Raw genomic sequence first — 14283 nt, forward strand, 5'->3', positions numbered from 1 at the left:
TAACCAAGGTGGTTAATTTTTGCACTACACCAATGCTTGAAGTCTATGGCTGATCTGCAAAACTATTCATTAGAGGATGTCTGCCAAGGATTTTCTGGTACAGAATGAGTGGGTACTGGTAGATACTAATTTCTAATCAAGTTGATGTTTTATATTAAATGACAAAAGAATGTGGCACTCAAGACTGATATCACAGTTATACCACTCGGTCATGAAACAATTACTTAATGTTGATGAAAAATTCTTTAAGAAATTAGCTCTTAGGGACATAACAATTTGTGTCAGTTTAGGGAAATGTTCAAATCTAATTGTGCAATTAGCTACATTTTCAGGAAGTCCCTGCACAGTAACCAAGGCTTAATTCATTAATTCCATGGCGTAAGACATCTTTTAACAATACTGAGGACCTGTTGTAGTACTTAAAGAAAAGAATACCACCTACTTCATCTTCTATCTTAGACAGTTTTCAGAAAAAGTTTTGTTCAGAGAAATAGTTATTTGCAATTAAGTGAAAATATTTTTCAGTGTTAAGGTTCTTCCTTGTTCTGAGCAAATATTTGCCTTTAGATTTTACAATTACATTTAGGTGCAACAACATTCCTTAGTGACATTTGGGAAAATCCTATGAAGCCATAGCTTAATGGAGTCCTGCCTCTGTTTAAAGCACAACTCTACATGAACATATTCAAAAGTGTTATTAAAAACTGTCACACTAACAAGTCTGAGTCACAGGACCCTATGTGTATCTTCCCAGTTGCACCATGTAAGCAGGCAGGTCCTGCTTGACCAACCTGATCTCCTTCTATGACCAGGTGACCCGCCTAGTGGGTGAGGGAAAGGCTGTGGATGTGGTCTACCTGGACTTCAGTAAGGCCTTTGACACCGTCTCCCACAGCATTCTCCTCGAGAAGCTGGCGGCTCACGGCTTAGACAGGTGGACTCTGCGCTGGGTCAAAAACTGGCTGGACAGCCGGGCCCAGAGAGTTGTGGTGAATGGAGTTACATCCAGTTGGCGGCCGGTCACGAGCGGTGTTCCCCAGGGCTCAGTTTTGGGGCCAGTCTTGTTCAATAGCTTTATCGATGATCTGGATGAGGGGATTTGAGTGCACCCTCAGTAAGTTTGCAGACGACACCAAGTTGGGTGGGAGTGTTGATCTGCTGGAGGGTAGGAAGGCTCTGCAGAGGGACCTGGACAGGCTGGATCGATGGGCCGAGGGCAACTGTATGAGGTTCAACAAGGCCAAGTGCCGGGTCCTGCACTTTGGCCACAACAACCCCAGGCAGCGCTACAGGCTTGGGGAAGAGTGGCTGGAAAGTTGCCCAGCAGAAAAGGACCTGGGGGTGGTGGCCAACAGCCGGCTGAACATGAGCCGGCAGTGTGCCCAGGTGGCCAAGAAGGCCAATGGCATCCTGGCCTGTATCAGAAAGAGTGTGGCCAGCAGGAGTAGGGAAGTGACCGTGGCCCTGTACTCGGCCCTGGTGAGGCCGCACCTCGAATCCTGTGTTCAGTTTTGGGCCCCTCACTACAAGAAGGACGTTGAGGTGCTGGAGCGTGTCTAGAGAAGGGCAACGAGGCTGGTGAGGGGTCTGGAGAACAAGTCTTCTGAGGAGCGGCTGAGGGAACTGGGGTTGTTTAGCCTGGAGAAAAGGAGGCTCAGGGGAGACCTTATCACGCTCTACAACTACCTGAAAAGAGGTTGTAGCAAGGTGGGTGTCGGTCTCTTCTCCCAAGTAACTAGCGATAGGACGAGAGGAAATGGCCTCAAGTTGTGCCAGGGGAGGTTTAGATTGGACATGAGGGAAAATTTCTTTGCTGAAAGAGTGGTGAAACATTGGAAGAGGCTGCCCAGGGAAGTGGTTGAGTCCCCATCCCTGGAGGTATTTAAAAGACGTGTAGATGCGGTGCTTAGGGACATGGTTTAGTGGGCATGGTGGTGTTGGGTTGACGGTTGGACTTGATGATCTTAGAGGTCTTTTCCAACCTCAATGATTCTATGATTCTATGTAATTAAGTCTAATCATGCCGTTTAACTGTGTTCATATGAAATTTCTACCTATTAGCTCTTGGTACCCTACCTTTAATGCTGTGGAATGTCATATCTCACAGGCAAGTGACAAGACTGTTCAGTATAAAAAAAAAGTTATTGTCCTGCAAATATATGTTCTTTCATAAGCATTCTTTCACTGGCATCTATAATACCTCACAATGTTTCACTTTTAAGAAAATGTAAAGTAAATACATGGTGAGTATGAGCAAATTTTTATGTCTAACAAGGCCACTAAGCAATTTCAGGCTCAGTTTAAAGTTGAGAAAAATATTTTATTGTATTATGAGAGCATACTGATGCCCCATATCATACATCATAGTGTTTGGCAAACACACAGACCATTCTGTACCTCAAGTCATTTACGGGCCAAGCTGTTTTAGAGTTATAGTAAATAACATATGGGTAGAGATTCTGACATAAAACAAAATATAATTCAGAGGCTATAGTCAACTCTTACTGATAAAAATATTTTAAAAACATTTCTGAAGTTTCTTTCTCAAGACCTTGGGTAAAACTACAATTATTTATTTAAAAGTTATGATATCCTTACCTCCATTTATGCCATTTTACCATCATCATCTACTGTGATGATGATGATGATGATGATGATAATAATAATAATAATAATAATAATAATAATAATAATAATAATAATGAACAGCTATACAGACATAGGATCAGTTAATCCAGCATTATTCTCAAGGCATCTAAACACAGAGAAAACAAACAAGTTTGTCATTAGCTGCCTGTAAATGATTTTTCCATTTGTTTATTTACACTTAAAGAGCCATTGAAAGCAGGTGGAGATGTTTGGCAAGTGTTGGTTGTTACGCTGATGACCATTCTGGGTGTATAGATTGTGAAAGCACTGTTGGTTATTTTTATCCTATGCTGTTTCCTGTGGTTTTTGTTTTCCCTGAGAGGTGCACAGGTGATGGCAATCTGATGAAAGATTTGTTTTTGCTACAAAAATCTTCATGAATACCAGCTCTGGTTGCAGAACTTCTCTTTCAACTAAGCACATCTTGATGTTAATTACAATATGCATTTTACGTTCTGATTGATTGTCTTTCCTCAGGAAAGCTGAAACAAAGCTGAAATGTAAGCCCTGTTAAAACCTTGTACATTTTTCTTGTGAAAAACAAAAAAGAAATTAAATAGCAGAAGATTGTTAGTCTTCTACTCCTTGAGAACATAAAGATGGTTTATCAAATCAAGCTGTCCAGGTTAGATAAAACACTTTTTTACGTTGCTTTTTCCAAGAAATTCTACTTTTTTCTCCCATCTTCCCCCATTTAAGAGGCATGCAGATGAAAGTAAGAAAAAATGAAATAAAACAAACAATACAAACATGTTTACAAAAGTACATCAAAGTGAATGCCAAAGCAGGTTTAATTAAAATGAATTCCCTTCTGTGGATGACACTAGTGGCTTCCAGAAATATGCAGACATGAATTAAAATCATTCATAATGGGGAAAAAATGGAAAAAACCCTAACAACACCAGAACAAATGAATCTTTTGCATATGCAGTGTAGGTGATCTGCATAAGAATGGGTTAGTAAAATCATATGTAAAGGAATTGGTTTCCTTCGTAGATTAAAATTAAAATAGGAAAAAGGCATTTGGGTTGTCCCTGATTGCTTTCTAAACTGTACACAGGGTTATCATAAAGCTCCAGGGCACAATTTATTGTCTTTCAGAAATAGAGGTGTTTCATTCAAAAAGCGGATAGTCAGTTTAGGATGCTATATGTCCATTCCCAACACAGGAAGTCTTTCTGCTTTGTTGAGTATACCGCAGTTTGCTCTAGATGTATATTATTCTCTTATTTCAGAGGGAATCACAGAGGCAAGTGTCTTGTCTACAGTGCGTGGTGTTTTGTTGCATACTCACTATCTTGCTGTCAGAAGCAGATGGAGCTGAGGGACAGATTTTTGGCTTGTTCTCTTCACTTTTACATGTCCTGTTGATTTTGCACCACAGCCTATGCAAGGGGAAAATACCCAAACAACTGTTCTGCCTTCAAACAGTTTCATTTGTATCCAAGACACGGGGCAAGCTGAAGGTAGGATAGAGCAAGCTATGGCTCTCAGCAGAGTTCAGAAACATTTCTGAGTCGCAAAAGAAGCTCCAGCTCCTGGGTCCCACTGAGTCCTGAACTCTCATACCATGGAAGGAAGACATGAGTGATGTAATGCCTGACATCATCCTGTCTTTCTGTAGAGTGGCATTGCCTAGATCTCACTGAGCTTGTTACAGACATTAAATCTACAGTCTGAGAGAGAAATCGTCAGGTATACTAGCTTGAATCGATTGCTTAACCCTTCTCTGACATGTAGACCTGTACTGAAAATGATGGTGTTTTTTATTTCTATGATTCTATTGAACGTGGTGAGACACTGGAACAGGTTGCCCAGAGAAGTTGTGGGTGCCCTGTCATTGGAAGTGTTCGTCAGGTTGGATGGGGCTTTGAGCAACCTGTTCTGGTGAAAGATGCCCCTGCCCATGGCAAGGTGGTTGGACTAGGTGATCTTTAAAGGTGTCTTCCAACACAAACCATTCTATGATTCTATGATTCTATGACTCTGATTTCATTTTAATTTCTCATAAAGGAAAATGTTCTGGACAACTCTAAACATTGCTATACTGAACAGTTTTTAGATGATGTGCTTATTTAATGGAAGCTAAAACAGAAGCCATTCATGGATTTCAGATACATATCTGGAGTTTATACAGACTATATAGTCTACTTAAAATTATTTAACACAATTCTTTTTCTTCTGTGATGTTTGTTTTATTGCTTGACACAATCTGAATGCACAGAGAAAAATGGACAATTTACTACAATATAACTGTCGATATTTTCCTAGAATAACAAATAGTTTTAGAATAAGTTTTGAAATTACATAGGGCTTTGAACAAGTTTCACATAGTTATGGTGTTTTGCAAGACAAATTCATAGGTGTCTATCAGACATTGTCGTTCAGGTCTTCTCATTTGGCTCAAAGATTTCTTGTGATATTCTCAATATGTATAGGAAAGACTTAGAATAAATGAGTTGTTATTTGAAACTGAGTTTTGTGAAGAAATTGTAATATGTGATAATGAATGGCACGAATGAAAAATGGCTCAAATAATATAGCAAAAAAATGAAAAATGTGACCTCTGTTTACCTTCACTGCTTTTAAATACAACTAAGATGAGAACCGCAACAGGCCAAAGATCAATTTTAGTTTAAATTTTATTCTGTACTTACTCAGCCACACAGACACAAAAAAAAAGTCTTTAATAAAGAAATGCTTTAAGTGATCCTGAAAAATGTAGCATGAACCTGCCATTGAAAAGACAATGTGTGAATTCTAATGTGCAAATCTCCATTCTGGATCAAATCCAGTTTTGTTTCACTCTGCCATTAACATGACTGTTAGACCTGAAATATGACAATTTCCTTTCCCTGCCCTTTCTTCAAAACTTAACTTTGATCAGCATTTAAAAATGTGTAGTACTGTATTTCACAGTAAATATTATGCTTTATCTTCCCTGTACAGTAGATAAGAACCCAAAATGTAACATTTGAACCCTCAAGCTTGCTGTGCTATCTGACGGTGTTAACTGAAATGAGAACACAACTGTTATTGCCAACACAGCAGCAGGTTCTGTTTTGTTAGTTTTGCCTTGATTCCATTTTGATTGCTATGAAATTGCTTCAAAATGGCACCAATTTATATTGTACCAGAAGAAAAAATGTTTACTATTCAGTAAAGGTAATTTTATCCATTAAGCACTGTTTCTTTTTTTTTTTTTTTTAAAGATTATTATTTTTTTAATTTGTTTATACTTTTTTAACACTTTCATTAACAAAAGACTACACCTGTTTTGGATAGATATTGTCATATTCTTTTTTTCAATCATTTCTGCAAGCTTCTGCTATTTGTTTATGTTCATTGTATAAAAAAAAAAATCATCAGTCAAGAACTTACTTTATTCTTTCCAGTTTCCATTTTTTGCACAGCTAGCCCTTCTCAGCTCAAATCTTGCACACTCTGGGGTTTCACAGCTATTCCAATGATCAGTTAAGGAATATACTGGTTTAAGTTGTATGTCTGGGCTAGTTTGAAACCTTGCATTTTGATGGGAAACCTGCTCCAAATGATGCCACACAGATTCTGGCACATTTATCTTTCAAAATAGTTACGAATCCAGCACTTAACAAGATGACACAGGCTTCTTGGGGTTTCAGCAATCTAATACTTCAGTTTTAATGCCCAACTTCAGGTGCTCATGCAGTGTTGCAAGCTTTATCACTTGATTGTGTCAGAGCTTTTAGACAGGAATTTTCTCTACTGCTTGTTCCTGAAAATCATTCAAGCCTTTTTTCGGTTCTGCTTTCAAGTGACTGCATCTGTTGACAATTTCTTTGTAAGTTATTTTTCTTTATGTATCTAAAAGGCTTCCTGTGTATGTCTAACTCTAAAAAGGAATGCAGCTTCTACTTTTCTTTCTAAAATAGATTTAGCTCGCAAAAGTTCTGAGTATAACACAAACTTCAGGTTTAAGTGTGAATGAGTAGTAAAATATAGCAGTGAACAGAATAACTCTACCTGAGATTCCACTAACAGAACATGGCCAGTTAATTAGCACTAGCAAAAGCAACTGGATCAAGAGAATAATCCCTGTTTTGTATCATTAGTTAACAGTATTCATCTTTGTTGTACAGATGACCAAGAATCCTGTTCTTCAAAAATCGTCTGCATATTTGGCTCTTCATCTGAATGAAATGTCATCTAATCAGCTACTTGTTTGTTTTCAGCATACCATGTAAGTTAATGTACAAATCATATAGTTATTTAATCTGGCTATTCATGGTTCAACATAACAAAACAGGACATATAAAAGAAGCAAGAGAGCAAGCATTATCCATGATGTCAAACATGAACATGAAGAATTAATAGGCAGGTATGTTGCAGTAAAGGTTGTAAACTTAGATTCTTAAGGGAAAAAAAAAAAATTAAAAGGCTTTAATACTGCCCAGAAGATAGTTAACATGGTTCCTATTAACTTTATTTAATTTTTAAATACTACATTTTTGGCTGAACTGATTTGAAGACAAACAGAAAGCTCACAGATTTATTGTATATGCAAAGAAGAAATTGTCTTTATCTACCTAGGACTACAAGCATCCATGGTGGAACTACCTTTTTTGGTTTCTTTGTCTTATACTACACTGTGTAGGTGCTATGGCTTAAGTAGAAAAAAATAAAAAAGCAAAGTTTCTATATTTGCCTTATCCTTGTTGCCTAGCAGGTAAATCTCTGGGTAAGTGAGGAAATAAAGTACTCTTTTTCTGAGAGTAGCAGAGCAGACATAATTATGGTGGTTCGTAAAAGATGGTTGTCTGCAGCAAGGAGTCTCAAAAAAAGAAAAAAAGTAAACATCTGGTATAAAGTTAGTTCAATCCAGGGAAAACTTTGAAGATTGATAAAGTAAAGGGAACAGCTAGAACAGAAATCATCAAATCTGTAAAGATTCATGCATTAAGATAAAAATGTACAGGAACAGCCTTTTTTACTTAAGCAGTTTCACATACATATGTTTTAGAGATGAAAGTCTTCAGTGTCTTTTGATGAATAGAGGGATGGTCAGTTCTACCTCAAAACAGGCCAAACTCTAAGCAGAATCTTCCAATTTTTTAAATAGGTCTTCTCTCTCCTGACTATAACATTCTTAATGAAAATACAAGTAACTTCTCATAGTTTCTCTACTATCAAATCCCCTTTTACTCCACCACTCTACAGATTTTTCTGTACTCTTAACCCATTTTCAGTCCTGGCAGAAAATATGTTATTCCCTTATAGTCTACCAATTTTAGCAAAAATTGCTTTTCAATGCTTCCAGTAGTGAATGACCACAAGGAAGTTCATCCAACAATGGCAATAGTGCGGTTATGGAAAAGTCTCTCCCATTTTGTGTTATGAGGGAGGAAAAAAGGACATGTACATTCCTCCTTCCCCTCCTCATCAACACTCATGTCTGAGGATGACAGCAGTTAGGACAGAAACTCCCATTTCTCAATTAAAAATATTTGAGGATGTTGCCCTTCCCATCTCCTTCACAGAATGCTGAGACCCTGAAAAAATCACATTAGTTTTACTGCTGGCCTTTTAATAGCCTGAGTATTTTAATGAGTTATTGAATGTTCTCTCAAAATCCTCTTCTTCAATAGTCATCTTCAGGCACAGATTCCCTCCCTGTTCATCTACATGCTCCCCACCCTCCTAATGCAGGCATGTCTTTGTTGTATCTGCTAATAATTTGTACTCCCCTTGAAGATTTTTAGAAGAGAAGCTTTTAATCTTACAACACATCTTCTTGGATTTGTTTTTTAATCTGCTGTATCTTTACACTTTGCATTCTTAACTACTTCCCCATCTTATTTATATGATTTTAATAAAGGGTCCTATTCAAAATATAAGAAATGCATGGAACTTCTCCTAAAGTTGATCTTTCTTTCCTTTGTTTCTCTCCAGCTATCTTTCTTACCTTTTCCTCTGTGTTGGTTTTGGCTAGGATAGAGTTAATTTTCTTCATAGTAGCTCGTATGGGGCTGTGCTTTGGATTTGTGCTGAAAACAGTGTTGATAATACAGGGATGTTTTCGTTACTGTTGAGCAGTGCTTGCACAGAGTCAAGGCCTTTTCTGCCTCTCACCCCACCCCACCAGCGAGGAGGCTGGGGGTGCACAAGAAACTGGGAGGGGACACAGCCGGGACAGCTGACCCCAACTGACCAAAGGGATATCCAACACCATATGATTTCATGCTCAGCATATGAAGCTGGGGGAAGAAGAAGGAAGGGGGGGGACATTTGGAGTGATGGCATTTGTCTTCCCAAGTAACTGTCACGTGTGATGGAGCCCGGCTTTCCTGGAGATGGCTGAACACCTGCCTGCCGATGGGCAGTAGTGAATAAATTCCTTATTCTGCTTTGCTTGAGCGCACAGCTTTTGCTTTACCTATCAAACTGTCTTAATCTCAACCCATGAGTTTTCTCACTTTTAGCCTTCTGATTCTCTCCTCCATCCCCCTGGTATGGGGGAGTGAGCGAGCAGTTGTGTGGTGCTTAGTTGTCGGCTGGGGTTAAACCACAACAATCTCACGGTTTCCTTTCTTGTTAAGACATTTTTTAACTGTCTTTGATAAATGTTAGAAAACAAATATCTTGTCATACATAATAATATATGCATATATATATACAAACACACATAAAATGATATAAAACCCAAAAAGTTGATCTACATTTTGATTCCCTACAGAAAACAAATACCTATCTGAAGGGGTTGCTGGACTTCACGGAAAATAATAGGTACTGGGACCAATTCTCTCATTTATTTATTCTGTAAGAATTCTTCTCTAACTTGATCTTTTAAGATTTTTTTTTTCAATGTGTAAGATGCTTTTTCTTTCTTTTCCTTTAGTGTTGTTTTTTGTTTGTTTGTTTGTTTTTAATCTTTGACACAGGCTTCTGTGAAGTTCCTCACAAATTATCTTTTTGGACTATTAAGGCTAGACCATTGCACTAGTAACTAAAAAGTTACTAGGGCCATTTGTTGGCACTGCAGCCTTTTGTCCCAGACTGACCCACAGCCATGCCATTGAGCTTTCAGACCCCAGAAAAACGTGGCTTCATGTGAACTGCCTGCTAAGAGTAGCTCCTGGCCTATCTCCTAAACTATGGACAAGGATTATTGGGGAGAGTAATTTTAATAGAATAAAAATGTACTAGGAGCTACAGTTTAAATATATAGATAATCAAATGCCAGTGCCAAGAATGTTCCATGACAATGTTTAATTTATTACTTATGACATAAATTTAATGTTTAAAAAGTGCCAGAAGCATTCAATTGCCACAAACTACTTAGCCCAGGGAGGATGCTTTCTGTTTGTTTGTTTATTTGTTTGTTTGTTGCAGAATTTGATGTAAGGGGATCACACCGGCTTCACAGGCCAAATCAACATCCCTGCTGAAACGTATTCCATGGTATCGATACACAAGTAACTGACATAATTTTTCATCTCAGAATCAGTGTTTTATTAATTCTGCAAGTTCTTTTGCTCTCTGGAAAGTTCCACATGACCATATAGTATCTTTCAGCAGAGATTTATTGACAGAGGCAATTTGTGGCTCTTAAAAAAATGAAAAGAAGAAAAGGAGGGAGCTGGAGAAGGTTTGCCAGAGGAGGACCTCTGGAGAGTCAAGATACAAAAAAAAAAAAAAAAAAAAAAAAAGAGGAATAAGAAATGGTAATCATAGAATCATAGAATCATAGAATCATTGAGGTTGGAAAAGACCTCTAAGATCATCGAGTCCAACCGTCAACCCAACACCACCATGCATCACTACTTCTTGCTAATTCCTTGTCCTACCTTGTGGCTCAAAGGCATTTTGTATAACATTGCTATGTTTTAGAAATGAAAGTAAATAATGTTTATTTATCAGCCCATGAAAAATAAGTCATCCGATGGAAGAAGAAACCTAGAATATTCAAGTAATACTTTTTCTTCCTTTGCTGCCATGCATTAAGGTTGATGTTCACCTAGTTTTAGTCGTCATTAAAGTTAGTGATCTAGATGAAGCTGGTTGTCTGTGGTTCCTCAACAGTCAATGGAAAGAGAAAGGAATGGGGAGAGCACCTCCAGAGCATAATGCATCTTTCCTCTTTTAAATACTCATATGGGAAGTCTAGTGTTTTCTTCCTTTCTGTAAAGGAAATCTCAAAATTAAGTTTAGATTGACTGTCATAATTCCTCTGCAGATGTCTATATCTTAACCTTATTTGTATTTCTTGCCTGGACACAGGCTAATAAAACTAAGTTTTGACACCAGGAAGACTGAAGCACTGGAAAGAACATTTTTACAGAACATTTCCAATTTTTTCCTTGCTGAGATCTGCCAAATGATTGCCTTTATCTGAAACATAGCGGTCTATTGATTTTTCTTCTTCTATCAAATTGGCTTCCATTCCTCTGTTCCTTTACTTTACTAAAATGCTTCAGTAACTTATCAGTTTTATATCCAGCTCCTGTCTCTGTCCCTTTTCTGGCCACATGGGTTAATTAATTATTTTTTAATTGTGTCTGTGTAATAATACCATTGGGGAAGAAATACCACAGAATATGTAAGAACAATAGCTAAACTTCCACATCTATCACATACCCTTAAAATCCCTTAAATGTTTTGTGTTCCATTTTGGGTTCCCCAAAACACATAGACGTACTGGCTTTCCAGAAGTAAATCCAGCAAAGGGGCAGGAGCACATGACTTAAGAGGACAGATGGAGAAAGTTGTTTTTGTTCAGCCTTGAAAACAAAGGCTAATGGGTGACCTTATTGATGCTGACAGCTGTCTAATGTGAAGGTATAGAGGAGACAAAGTGTATCCCTTCCTGGAAGTGCAGGAAGTGCAGTGGTGGGATAAGAAACAAAAGAAACAGATTTGAACAAGGGAAATTCCAACCATGTAATAGGAGAAAAAAATCACAATGAGAGTGACCAAGTACTGTAATATTTGTATATTACAGAGACGTGAATTGTATATCAATAGAGATATATAAAGCTCAACTGGGCAAGACCAAGAGCAATCTGATCTAAGCTGGCCCTGTTTTTAACAGGAGTAGAAATAGATTACCTCCAGATGTCTCTTCTAACCAAATTTATTTTACAACTTACTGTATTTCTTCTTGGACATAATTAGATCAAGTTTTTCATCCTCGCCATCCCCTCGCCTCACCTTCCCCCTCCTCTCCTCTCCTCTCCTCTCCTCTCCTCTCCTCTCCTCTCCTCTCCTCTCCTCTCCTCTCCTCTCCTCTCCTCTCCTCTCCTCTCCTCTCCTCTCCTCTCCTTATTTTTTTTTTTAAGTGTGTGTGTGTGAATACCTAAACTAACACTTTAAAGATGTAAGATTCTCCAGTGCTATATCAAAAGAATTAAGAAGAGGCCAAGACATGCATAAGCATAAAAGATATTACATAGTGTTAGGCCAAAATTAGGTTGAAATCTGTGTGAGTTTTTCTTGTCATTTCTTATTTTAAGACTGCTTATGGTATGATATTCCCAACTAATTATCTAATCAAATTTGTTTTATTCACAGTTTCATTTTCCTGTATTTTTTTCTGATCCTCCTGCCTTCTTCTAAAATTAAACAAATTGCTTTACTAAAGACAAAGATGTAATGCCACAACTAAGATCCAGAAATAAGTGTTTAAAAAATATTGTTGAAGACAAAGTTATAAAACCTCTCAAACCCTGAATGCTGTGGGAACATAACACAGGAGCTAAGAAAACAGAAAATTCCAAGTTTTAAATTTGATTCCATTATTAATTCAGGAGTACATGACAGGTTGAAATTTTTTCTATCAAAACAGAGTAAGTTCCCTGGACCAATTGTTAATGGAAGCTGTTTGCAGCTCTTTTCACTCCCCCAGGCATTGTGTGTGTTGCCAAGAGCTTGAAAGAGTGCCTCGCCCAGCCCCATCATTGATGCAGCCTCCATTTCCTGTGCTCAGAGCCCACACTTCAAGTAGGTCTGCAGCTAACATGCAACTCTGCACGGGGGAAACAGAGTGGATGAAGAAATATTTAACTTTGCCAGGCTGTGTGGTGATAAACCTGAGGCTCTTCCGTCCTGTGTCTGTCATGGGGCTGTCACCTTGGAAATACTCTTGTTTCTGTTGTTTTCTGCTCCCCAACAAATATCTCCTTTCCCTTCAAAGCTCTTGTTCAAAAGGCTAATCATTTTAGTCTGCTTGTAACCTAGGAACAGCTGAGATTGCTCTGGGCCAATTCTATTCCATAGTGAAATCAAGGGAGTCACACCATTTTAGAATTATTATCGTGAATCACAACTCATAAACTAGATGAGATATAATCAGGAAAAGTTATTCAAGAGAAGCAAAATAATTTTGCTCAGTGATTATGAATATATTAGGAAGTTAAAGTTTCACTTGGAAGAATTTAAGCATATAGACTGTCTTTAGTTTTAATATTAAAATCTATTATGTACAACATAGATATTAAGTATGTGTGTTAATCTCATTTACCTTAATGGAATTTATGTGTGACTATAGTTAAGTTGTTACCTAACAATTAGCTCTGAAAATGTATATACGTATTTGCTACGTTTTGGAACCTGGCTCCACCTAGATTCCAAATATCCTGAGATATTTATAGTCTGTTCAAGAGCCAGGCTGAGTTCTCATTTTTTCTAAATTAGTTTTGGATGACTATTTTAAGGAAATTACTTAGAAACCAATAGGAATTAACATTGCTTAAAGCAAAACTTTCCAAATTGGTCATACTTGGATTTAGTAACTAAAGTATTATTTCAAAGCAAGCAAATAATTATATACATTTATCTTGAACTTAACAAGATTATAGTTTAGTTGAATTTGTGAAGACTTTTTCTTGTGACAAATGTAGCTTTGAATTAATGTAACGCAATTATACACTTTTTATCCAATTTTGAATTTTTTGTTTAAACTATCATTTACTTATGAATTGATTTCTTTCTAGGCTTGTCAGACTAGCCTTAGGGAATTTTAGGTTTGGAATGAGTACTATCCAAGGGCTGATTAACTTAACTGAATTGAAATGTATCACAGGAACATGATCCTAAATCATGTATGTTATAATTGCTTTTGTTTTCACTTGTACTGCTGTTTCATTTTGACATTACACTGAGCTCTCTTCTCACTGGAAATAAAACTACTAAATCATCTCTTGTGACCTTCAATTCCGTTAAAAAGTTTCCACTCAATCTCCAAATATAGGGGTTTTTCATGACCCTGCCAGCAAATAGACACTAAATGCAAAAAAATTCTGGTCTTTTGTAGTTTCATACCCTTTTCTGTTTTCAAGGAAATGACAGCTGTTAGAAGAATATCCTTCTTTTTTTTTTTCCTTTCTTTTTTTTTTGAGTTGTAGCTAAATAGCTGTTTCTTTTAAGATAAGGTATCTTGTTTCTCTGTGTGTGTCTTTAGTAACAATCTCAGAAAATAATCCCATCTGTATGAAGTTTATTAACCAAATATTTTTGTATATTAAATAAAACTGGTTTTAATGATAGTTACTGACTGATTTTTGTCAAAGTAGCTACGTTAGATTAGACAAATAATGACTAAACTGAGTGCCAGCTACAGATAGCTGGTTGGGTATAACTACTATTAGTGGTCTTATGAAA

Source organism: Aptenodytes patagonicus, chromosome 1 (genome assembly GCF_965638725.1).
Source record: "Aptenodytes patagonicus chromosome 1, bAptPat1.pri.cur, whole genome shotgun sequence".
In the NCBI taxonomy this organism is placed as follows: Eukaryota; Metazoa; Chordata; class Aves; order Sphenisciformes; family Spheniscidae; genus Aptenodytes; species Aptenodytes patagonicus.